This window comes from Eumetopias jubatus, unplaced genomic scaffold, assembly GCF_037043125.1.
Source record: "Eumetopias jubatus isolate StellerSeaLion01/CBP00866 unplaced genomic scaffold, mEumJub1_p1.0 scaffold_2, whole genome shotgun sequence".
NCBI lineage: Eukaryota > Metazoa > Chordata > Mammalia > Carnivora > Otariidae > Eumetopias > Eumetopias jubatus.
Genome location: NW_028274808.1, coordinates 169,574,923 through 169,586,742, shown reverse-complemented (window position 1 = coordinate 169,586,742; position 11,820 = coordinate 169,574,923). Strand labels below are relative to the sequence as shown.

The 11,820-nt window shown below is 41.1% G+C and overlaps 1 pseudogene; it reads left to right on the top strand.

The window, feature by feature from the left end:
• Window positions 1–600: 600 nt before the first annotated feature.
• LOC114197715 (ubiquitin-like protein 5 pseudogene) lies at window positions 601–1,018 on the top strand (annotated as a pseudogene).
• The last annotated feature ends 10,802 nt before the right edge of the window (window positions 1,019–11,820 follow it).

Below are 11,820 nucleotides of genomic sequence, written 5' to 3'. Positions count from 1 at the left end.
CAGAGTTCCCAATGTACCCACCAATGTGTAAAAAAAAAAAAAACTCCATTAGCAATGAATTTAATTATTTAAATGTAATTTTTGACTTCTTTAATCTTAAAAATTGAATATATTATTCACATTTTAATAAATAATACTTAATACATATTAATAAATTTAAAATTTATAACCCAGTATCTTTTTTTCCCATAAAATGGAACAGAAAACTATTATTACAGGAAACTCCATTTCTGTACCCTGATCTGCATTCCTGTTTCGCTCACTGTTATTGTGGCTGGACAGACATTCTTTTCCTCTCTGTATGCCATTCCCTTACTGGGGCATAGCACATACCATAGGGAACAGAAGGGCATTTGGCAATGTGCCTGAATGCCAAGGAAGGGACCAAGACCCTTTTAGAATATTAACACACTGGGGGAGGTCAGTTTTGTAATGTGAAAAATCTGATTGTATGTACTCCACTAATAGGATCTGACACACCCCGGGTGTCATCTAAAGTAGAATAGAGCTCACATCCTGTGCCAGAGGTGAAAAGAGATAGGATCCTGGGGAAAGGATGCAGGTATCCTGGAGAGAAAAGAAAAGAAAGGGAAGGGTTGTGGCGTCGGCTGGTTCCAGGCGTTTCGAGCTCCAGACAGGATGATCGAGGTTGTTTGCAACGACCGTCTAGGGAAGAAGGTCCGCGTTAAGTGCAACACTGATGACACCATCGGGGACCTTAAGAAGCCGATCGCAGCCCAAACTGGCACCCGTTGGAACAAGATCGTCCTGAAGAAGTGGTACACGATTTTTAAGGACCATGTGTCTCTGGGGGACTATGAAATCCATGATGGGATGAACCTGGAGCTTTATTACCAATAGAGCAGAATTCCTTCGCCCTGTCAAGTGCCCTGCCTTACCCTCCCCTCTCCTCTTCCCTTCTTCCCCCCATCCCCTCCTCTCCCACCCTCACCTCCACACTGGTATGGATGCTTGTTTTTAAAAACTCATGTTAATAAAATCTTAGAAGTTGAAAAAAAAAAAAAAAGAAAAAAGAAAGGGAAGGACCAAAGGTGAGGATGCTTTTTCTTTGCTGGCAGTGAAAGGGATAGCCAAATAGGGCAGCATGGTGGGCCTGTATGGCAGGACCCCTGCCTGTTGATAGTTGGGGAGGCTGATATGAAAAGAGTAGAGGAACCCTTTCCAAACTGCTATTCCCTTGTGACTCTGAGTTAGGAGATCCAACACTAACTTGAAGCAAGGCACTATTTTGTACATTCTGCTACAATATAAGTTGTGTGAGCTCAGGGATCTTTTTTGTTGTTGTTGTTCACAGCTGTGTGCCAAACACCTAGAATAGCGCCTGGCACTTATAGGCACTCAAAAAATATTAGTTCAATTGACTCAAAACATCTTGGACTATGTGTATCTGTGTGACTGGCTAACAGTATGGTTGTTTAATATTGGATGTACCTCTCCCGCTTTCCCTATTCGAGGCATAGTTCTGGTGTTTCATTAGAAATGAGCTAGGGTTGCCTGGCTGGCTCAGTCAGTAGAACATGTGACTCTTGATCTTGGGGTTGTGAGTTCGAGCCCCACATTGGGGGTAGAGATTGCTTTAAAAAATTAAAAAAAATTAAAACTTCCCTAAAAAAAATGAAGTAGTACATTTGTCAAGTGATGTACTAAGGAGAGGAGGGGGAGAAGGAGATACTTTACTACCAGTTGTATTAGACTTTCACTGCTATTATCCCTGACTCCATTCCAGATATAGGAGAAATTAGGGTCAACAATGGAGTAGAACTGGATTTTTCCAATATTACTTAAAGTTTTTTAAATATAGAAAAAAGTTAAATATAGAATCTGCTGCTCTATTTTTTCCCTCTTTACAGCATTTATCAATCATGTCAACTCTTGAAATGGATTGGCTTGGCCTAGGACCCAGGAGAAATAGGAGCGTGTTATATACTAACTTTAAAAAAAGGTTTTAATAAAAATACCATAGCTTTAATTGTGCCTAACAATATAGCAATTCGTGTAAATAAGTAGCTTCTTACCATATTTGAACATAGAACTACATAAGCAGGATCAGGGGTGTTTTATTATTCAGTCAACTGAACTGTTTTAAGATATGAGGCTGTCACTCTGGCTTTTGAACTCTAGGAAGTTTTAGAGTGGAGTTTTGGAAAGTTTTCCAATGAAATTTCCTTGGCCAAATGACTTATAAGTTTATTCAATGAAATAGTTATTTTAGTGTTTATTCATAATGCACCCCTCAACTGACTCCCACCAAAGGATGAGAGACATGGTCCATGGAGGACTTGGCTGGAAAAAAATCATCTCTTACTGTATATACCAAGGGTTCATTACTGAGTCAGATGTGTCAGTCCTGGCTGTGCTCTTACGATAAACTTTCTCACCAGGAGCTTCTTCCACTTTCTTGCAAATAGGATTCTTTTAGCTTTTCCCACTAGTTGACTCGGTATCTCCACATCATATATATATATAGTGGACAAAACTTGGACTGAGGCTGGGAGCCCATCATCATCATCGTCTTACCTCTGTGTAATTCTTTGTAGTTTAAAAAGTACTTTCACATCCAGTATATTGTTTAATGCTATCAACAACCTAGTGAGGTAGGCAGAGATGGATTTACCATGAAGCCAATGAAGTTCAAGTTTCAGCACCCTCTGGGAAGGATCTTCACAGAGTCACACAGTTATAAGATTTTGTAAAATTAGGAAAATTTTCTTTTAAAGACTTTGTCACAGAGACAGAGACAGAGAGAACACAAGCAGGGGGACTGGCAGGCAGAGGGAGAAGCAGGCTCCCCACTGAGCAGGGAGCCCGATGTGGGACTCAATCCCAGGACCCCGGGATCATGACCTGAGCTGAAGGCAGGTGCTCAACCGACTGAGCCACCCAGGCACCCCAAATTCAGAAAATTTTTAACATTAGATTAAGACTACTTTCACTCTCCACTCTGACTACCCTCCTTAGCACGTCCCTCATGTTGGGAGGCCCTGGCATGTCCTTAGGCATTTTTGGAATCCAGCTGAGTTTGGATACATTTAGTTTGGATTTAGTGGAATGTAGTTATGCTGTTTGAAATCACTTTTGTGCCAAGTTATTGCCAGTTGTCTCAATGTAGGAAAGGTTTCCAGGAGCTCTTCTACTGCAAACTATTAACGAATGTTGACAATGCAGAGTATTTAAGGTTTGTCACTGCACAAGCCATCTTCAGATGCCTTGCAATCTCGTACCTCATACATGAAAGAAACTTGACGGGGATTTCCCAAATGTAACAACAATCCTAAAACTTTGTATGACCTTACCAGAACAAACTGTGGAGCCAAAATAAATGTTTTAAAACTAGCACTAGGAAAAAAAAACCTTGAATAACCAAATTAGAGAGAAGACTACATTACTTTTCATTCACTATATAGAAAAAATATTACAAACATGATGAGCATCAGGTGATGTAAGGAATCACTGAATCACTATATTGTACACCTGAAGCTAACACTAGATGTTAACTAACTGGAATTAAAATAAAAACTTTCTTAAAAAAGAAAATAATATTATTAAACCATTGTCATATAAAAAGATGATCAGGGCGCCTGGGTGGCTCAGTTGTTAAGCAGCTATCTTCAGCTCAGGTCATGATCCCAGGGTCCTGGGATGGAGCCTGGCATGGGGCTCCCTGCTCAGCGGGAAGCCTGCTTCTCCCTCTGCCACTCCCCCTGCCTGTGTTCCCTCTCTCGCTGTGTCTCTCTCTGTCAAATAAATAAATAAAATCTTTAAAAGAAAAAAGGTGGTCAAAGATCAGAGAGTTTTTGGAAAATGAGAATATGGAAATATGGAGATATTCATTCTTTTGGCTGTTTAATCCACAAATATTTATGATTTGCCTACTACATTTTCTTTTCTTTTTTAAGATTGTATTTATTTATTTGAAAGAGAGAGCGCGCGCACATGCGCATGAGTGGTGGCAGGGCAGAGGGAGAGGGAGAAGCAGACTCCCCTGCCCAGCAGGGAGTCCGACATAGGGCTCCTTCCCAGGACCCTGGGTTCATGACCTGAGCCAAAGGCAGACGCTCAACTGACCCAGCCATACAGGCACCCCTACATTTTCAAGGATGGTGATAGGGGCTGGGAATAGAACAGTGAACAGACAGAAATAGTTCCTGATGTTGAGATAGTCATAGTTGAAGGTGGAGAAACCCCCTAACAAGTAATAATACCATTAATTGTTTATTTGTAATTAGGATAATTGTGGAAGAGAGAAGTACCAGATGTTCTGAAAGCTAATCTAAGTCTGGGTTTAGGGTAGTTTTCCTTGAGGGGGAAAAAAGAATATGTAAACTGTAGGATTTAGTTTGGATTTAGAGGAATGTATTTATGTAGTTATGTAGTCTGAAATCAGTTTTGCGCTAGGTTGTTGCCATTTGTCTCAGGGTAGGAATGGAAGACAGAATGTCTCAATGTAGGGGAAGACAGAATATCCTACTCGGGGAAGAATAGGAACAAAGACTCTGAGGTGTAAAGGTACAGTACTTGTTGACTTCAAAGAACCAAAAGAATGCCAGTGTAGCTAGTTTGTCATAAACAGTGGGGAAGGTGGTGAATGAATCTAACAGATTAGTTTGCCTGTTCTAAGACTTCACGTAAGTGAAGTGATGTATATAGAAAGCATATAACATATATGCTTTCGTATAAGGCTTCTTTAACTCAGCAAGATGTTTTTAAATTTAATCCATACTGTCACATATATTTGTAGGTATTTGTTGCTGAATTACTCTGTTATACGGATATACTACAACTTATCCATTCACCTGTTGATAGACTGAGTTCTTTATAGGTTTCGGCCATTAAGAAGAGAGCTGCTCTGAACATTTTTGTATAAGAGATGTGGTATTTTTAGTCCACTGTTTTTCCCACTTCACTGCAGTATAGACACAAGAATATGCTGTGTGTTGCACAAAAGTGGTTTGTTTGTTTTTTTTAAGATTTTATTTATTTGAGAGGGAGAGAGCAGGAGCAGTGGGGAGGAGCAGAGGGAGAGGGAGAAGCAGGCTCCACACTGAGCAGGGAGCCTGATGCGGGACTCAATCCCAGGACCCTGGGATCATGACCTGAGCTGAAGACAGATTCTTAACCAACTGAGCCACCCAGGCGCCCCTGCACAGAAGTTTTAATGAGAGTGCGAAGAACAGTTCAATACCTACTGTTCCTTTTGTTGACCTCATGAAGATACTTGGGTTCTAGAGTCTCCAGATAAGAAGGTCTAGGTCAGGTAATTCAATACGGATATGGCAGCAGCCTGGCCTGAGTTCTTCATTAACAACATCTGATCCATGAACCATACTTTGAGAGGGAGGATGTCCAGATAGGAAAATATTCTTGCCGATGCCTGAAGGGGGGAGCCTCTCTTGTCTACACACCCTCCTGTCTAAATAGGAATCTGTAACTACCTAAGAGAGTCTTTATCCCCTGCCAACTGATTTAATCTTACTTCCCCTTGTCCCTTTCCTACTTCCCTTAAAGGACTGACCTAATAGCAATGATCTGTAGCTCTAGCTTTTCTATACAACCCCATGGTACTTTTAGTGTATCTGCATATTCAGCAGTAGCAGTCCCAGCAATAAAACAATTCCTGTGCTGAGGCATGCTATGGAAAGTCAACTGCTATTCCCTTGTGCTTCTCTGTCTGATTGCTCCAGTTTTAGTCACTGTATCTGTGACTTTAAATTGAAGTACAGGTGTGCCGGGGTGGCTCCATCAGTTAAGCCTCTGCCTACCCGCTCAGGTTGTGATCCCAGGGTCCTGGGAATCCCTGCTCTGCAGGGAGTCTGTTTGTGCCTCTCCCCCAGCTCGCACAGTCTCAAATAAATAAAATCTTAAAAAAGAAAATTGAAGTACAACACTGTACAACCATGATAGTATTAAGAATATCCGTTTTTGGTACTTTTGTGTTTCTGTAGGTAACAAACAAAGATGGCATTTTTGAAGCATTCTTTTTTTCCTTTGAGAAGAAACTTCTCTTTCTCTCTTTTTTTTTAAGATTATTTACTTATTTATTTATTTGACACAGAGAGAGCGAGCACACGCAGGGGGAGCAGCAGAGGGAGAGGGAGAAGCAGGCTCCCCGCTGAGCAGGGAGCCCAGTGATGATGCGGGGCTCGATCCCAGGACCCAGGGATCATGACCTGAGCAGAAGGAAAGACGCTTTAACAACTGAGCCACTCAGGCGCCCCGAAACTTCTCTTTATTGCAGGAATTTTCTTTCTAAAGAGGATTTCTATGCCCGTTTAATATTTTACATTCTTTTTGTTTCTGCTGGATTTCTACTATATTTTATATATATATTTTTTTCAGCTCAATGTCAATACCCCACCCCAGCCTCCTAGATAATTCATTGTTTTCACACGTTTAACTGGTGCTGCCTATCCCATCCTATCATCTTCTCTATTGTCTAGATTTCTCTCAAGTGGATCTTTCTGTGCTACTGGCAAGGTTTTTCCTTTTAGCCTTTCCTCTTTAGCCTCTAACTACCTACTTGATATATATGGTAAGTAATATGGAGAGCTTCTTTATCTGGCAATACTGTGAACTGATAACTGGGAAAACCTCCCTACAAAACATCTAGGAATGCTGGATAAAATATAACAAACATTCTTTTAAATGAAGAGCTAAGCTAGCAAGAAAGTAGGTGTAATAAACTTGTGTAATGGCTACAGATTCCTCCCATCCCTGTATGCATGTGCCTTTGCAGACTTGCTGCTGCTTGTGTCAAGAGATGGAGTTTCCGGGACTGCCCTTGAATTTTGACACCAGCTGGTGTGCAGCAATACAATTCTATTCTAATGTTAACCATCTAGAGTTACTGTCAGAATCCACAGGTTAAAGGGCACAATCTCCAACAAGATTGCCCCACTTTCTAAAGTGCATGTCAGCTCCAAGTGGCATCCTCCAGCCACCTGCTCTTGTGACCAACTAGCTACGAATCTGGGAGGGTTCCCATGACCCCCTCTCCCAACCAAGCGTAGTAATTCATTAGTATGACTTCTAGAACTCAGGAGAGTGCTAGACTTACAAGAACCGTTCTGTTGTAAAGGATACAAATCAGGACCAGCCAAATGAAGAGACACATTAGTTCAGTTACAGTAATGGGTAACTGATACTGAAGAGCCAAAAACAAAGATGGTAAAACCAGAGCAGTAGGCAAGTGAGCGCTCACTCAGGTACCCTTGGACAAAGGTTAGTTGGGGTTTCCCTAGCTTCATAACAATGGGGCTTACAGGGGTTTTTTGTTTTTGTTTTTGTTTTCTTATGTTCAGTTAGCCACCATATAGTACATCATTAGTTTTTGATGTAGTGTTCAATGATTCACTAGTTGTGTATAACACCCAGCGCTCATCACAACATGTGCCCCCCTTAATACCCATCACCCGGCTACCTTAGGTCTTAAAAAGGCTGTGACATCTCATGAGGTAGGAAGCTGGAATAAAATCCCCTTATCGAAGTCAACACTTTGAAAGGCTACTGTAAGTGACAGGTGGACTAAGAAAAACTGCTTCCTGGAATAGGGAAAGGACAAGAAAGCTTGTCTATGAGGGCCTGGGATCTAGACAGTAAAAAGGAAGTATTCTATTTGAATTTATAGCTACTACCCTAACCTGTCCTCACTTAGATTTGGAGTTTGAATATATATCATCATTGTATTAGTATCAGTCTGGGAACTCCCGGTTAGAATTTCACATAAAAAGTGGTCTGTGGGAGCGCCTGCGTGGCACAGTCAGTCAGGCGGCCAACTCTGTTTTGGCTCAGGTCAAGATTTCAGCCCCGCCCCCCCCCACATCCAACTCTGCTCAGCACAATCTGCTTCAGGATTCTTTCCCTCTGCCCCTCCCCCAGATCACTTGTGCATGTGCGTGCTCTCTCTCTCTCTCAAATAAATAAATAAGTAAATCTTAAAAAAAAAAAAATAGTGATCTGTAGATGACACAATCATCTGTATAGAAATTCCTAAGGAATCTACAAAAAAGTCCTAGTTCTATAAGTGATTTCAACAAACTTTCAGGATAGAAGATCAATACAAATCAGTTCTATTTCTTATTAGCAATGAACAATTGGAAATTAAAAAATTTAAACACCATTTACAATAGAACCAAAAAGCATGAGGGATGCCTGGGTGGCTCAGTCAGTTAATTATCTGCCTTTGGCTCAGGTCATGATCCCAGGGTCCTGGGATTGAGTCTGCATCAGACTCCTTGCTCAGCAGGGAGCCTGCTTCTCCCTCTCCCTGCTGCTCCCCGGCTTGTGCTTTCTCTCTCTCTGACAAATCAATAAATAAAATCTTAAAAAAAAAAACAACAAAAAGCATGAAATACTTAGGGATAAATTAACAAAGTATGTGCAAGACCTATACACTGAAAATTACAAAACTGTTCTGAGAAAAATTGATTATCTAGGTAAATAGAGATACTGCATTAATGGATCAGAAAACTCAATATTGTTAAGATGTTAATTCTCCCCAAATTGATCTATAGATTCAATGTAATACCAAATAAAATCTCAGCAGACTTTTTGTATAAACTGACAAGCAGGTTTCAAAATTTATATAAGGGTGCCTGGGTAGCTCATTTGGTTAAGCAGGTGACTCTTGATCTCAGCTCAAGTCTTGATTTCAGGGTCATGAGTTCAAGCCCCATATTGGTCGCCTATGTAAGAATTCTTTTCCCAACCCAACTTTGCTTTTGGAAAAATTTAGGTTTAGGTCTATGCTCCATTTCAAGTTAAAATTTTTGTATGATATGAGATAAGGATAAAGCTTTATTTTTGCTTACGGATATCCAACTGTTCCAACACCATATGTTGAAAAGATTATCCTGTCTCCCATTAAATTATATTGGGACATTGACCATATATATGTGGGTCTATCCCTGGACTTTCTATTCTGTTCTATTGATCTACATGCCAATCCTATGCCAATATCACACTCTCTTGATTACTGTAGTTTTATAGTAAATCTTATATTCATGTTCAGAAGCAGAGAATAGAATGAAATGGAATATCAAATGAGATAATGACTCAGAATTTTCCAAAATCAATGGATGACAGCGAACAAAGAGTAACATGGCTTACAAGACCTCACATGATAGCCCTTCTTAAGCTTTTTAATTATTTTCTGTCATCACTCCTCTAACTTTACACTTCACTCATTTGCTAGGAGAAACAATACAAGAGGAAGAGCAGGTAGCTTGCTTGTGGAAATAGCAGAATGTTGTTTGTGTAATCCATTTCAAATCAGTGTTTTTCCTTGCACCATGAACTTCGTGCATGCTGTTCCCTCTACCTAAAATATAATGTTTAGTTGCTGTGCCGTTACATGTCAGGTCATATTTCCACCTCCCCCACCCCACCCCCATCCCACTATTCTGATTAAATAGCTGGAGTCTCCATTTTGTGGTTAAGGGACAGGTTATTTTCTTCCAAGAGTTTCTTTACTCATGATAAATCCACTAACCCCAGGCATTTACTCAGGCCTGTGATTAATGACCTCAAAGACACCAGAGAGTCTGTTCCATTAGTGGGTCAGCCATGGCGAGTGGTCAGCCTGACAACTGAACTTGCCGAAGAACCTTGGGGACTGGAGCTCAAATGTCTACCTTTGAAACTGAGAGTATGCTACTGCTGCCACAGCTCCCTTGTCTACCACCACAGCAGGAAGACCCTGGAGGCTCAGCACGGTGTTTGTCTGGGCCTTTGCCCAAGGGTGTGTCACCACTACCTGTCCTCCCAGAATCTCAACAGCAGCTCTCCACGAACTACCTACCCACTTCCTATAGCACCCCACACATACGAAGGTTGAAAACAAAATGAGAAGTCTCTTTGGCTTTTCACTGTAGTTGACCCAAATCACCACGGACCCAGAATCCCAACACTTCGTTCTTCACATACACATGGAGCACAGAGCCAGCCCCTGTCCCCATGGCATGTCCCCAGGGCCAGGATTTTGGTCACCAAATCCAAATAATTCTATTTCTTTTTGTTTCCTTTTAATCTGTGCTCTGTTTTTCCTCCCTTCTGCAACCACCATGGCTCTGATCCTCAACATCTCTTATCCAGACTCTCACAATAGTCTAGTCTTCCAGCCCTCATTCATCATTCACACTGCCCTGCTTACCTTCTTGACAACTGCTGTACCCTTACTCTCCTGAATTCCTTTTAGCTGTCACCAGAGGGATCTTTCTACATTCAAATCTGATTATGGTCTCCTGATTAAAGTCACACATTATAGTGAGTTAGAGTCTGAGTTTTAAGGTCAGCAAACTCTGGTTCCATGCTTTACTAGCTACTTAGCATTTTTGGCCTTTAGTTTCCTCTCCTATAAAAGAGAGAAAATAATAGCATCTATCTCATTAGATTATTTTGAGGATTAAATTATATAATGTGTATAAAGTTCCTGAAACAAGGCCTGGCATTAGTAAATACTGCATGTATTGGTGTCTCATTTTCCTCCTTTCTTCTTCCTAATTACCTATGATTAAGTCTAAATATTTTGTGAATAAATGTGACAACAACATCCCTAGCTCTTAAAGTAGAGCTGGCTCAATGTCCACAATAGCCAAACTGTGGAAAGAGCCAAGATGTGCATCGACAGATGAATGGATTAAGAAGATGTGGTATACACACACACACACACACACACACGCACACACACACACACATATACACAATGGAATATTATGCAGCCATCAAAAGGAATGAGATCTTGCCATTTGCAACGATGTGGATGGAACTGGGGGGTGTTCTGCTGAGTGAAATAAGTAAGAGAAAGACATGTATCATATGACCTCACTGATATGAGGAATTCTTAATCTCAGGAAACAAACTGGAGGTTGCTGGAGTGGGGTGGGGTGGGAGGGATGGGGTGGCTGGGTGATAGACATTGGGGAGGGTATGTGCTATGGTGAGCGCCACGAATTGTGCAAGACTGTTGAATCACAGATCTGTACCTCTGAAACAATGCAATGTATGTTAAGAAAAAAAAAGAAGAAGATAGCAGGAGGGGAAGAATGAAGGGGGGGAAATCGGAGGGAGAGACGAACCATGAGAGACGATGGACTCTGAAAAACAAACTGAGGGTTCCAAAGGGGAGGGGGGTGGGGGGATGGGTTAGCCCGGTGATGGGTATTAAAGAGGGCACATTCTGCGTGGAGCACTGGGTGTTATACACAAACAATGAATCATGGAAAACTACATCAAAAACTAATGATGTAATGTATGGTGATTAACATAACAATAAAAAATTTAAAGAAAAAAAAAAAGAAAGTAGAGCTGGCTCTCTCACATATAGTTTACCTGTGAGTATTAAGCTCCTATCTCTGGTATTCACCCAGAACATTCTTGTTCTTGTTGTGCAAGCATTTTGATCATTTGACTTTTTACTCTCCAAATTTATATCAGACTTCTGGGTCTTTCTGAAACCTATTTGAAATCCTCTCATCACCCAGCTAGTCTCAGGCCAAACCCCACTTGATTTTAATTTCACATTCTTATGTGATTCTGGTGTAGTTGGCATTCTCATCAGTTGACCCTGTCTGGGTATAATCTAGACCAAACTCCTCCCTCTGCTCCTCACCCCCACTTCTATACCCCCAGTTCCACTTCAGTTTTGGGGACTAGACATAAAGTCCTCTGGTACCCTCCCTGCCTTCTTTGCCATTTTCCCTCTTCCTACTAGTCATCCGTCCTTTTTGATATCTTTGTATGTTTACCTGTGCTGTTTTCTCTCTTGGCCACATGGGAAACTCTCAGACCTGTTTCCAGCAAATT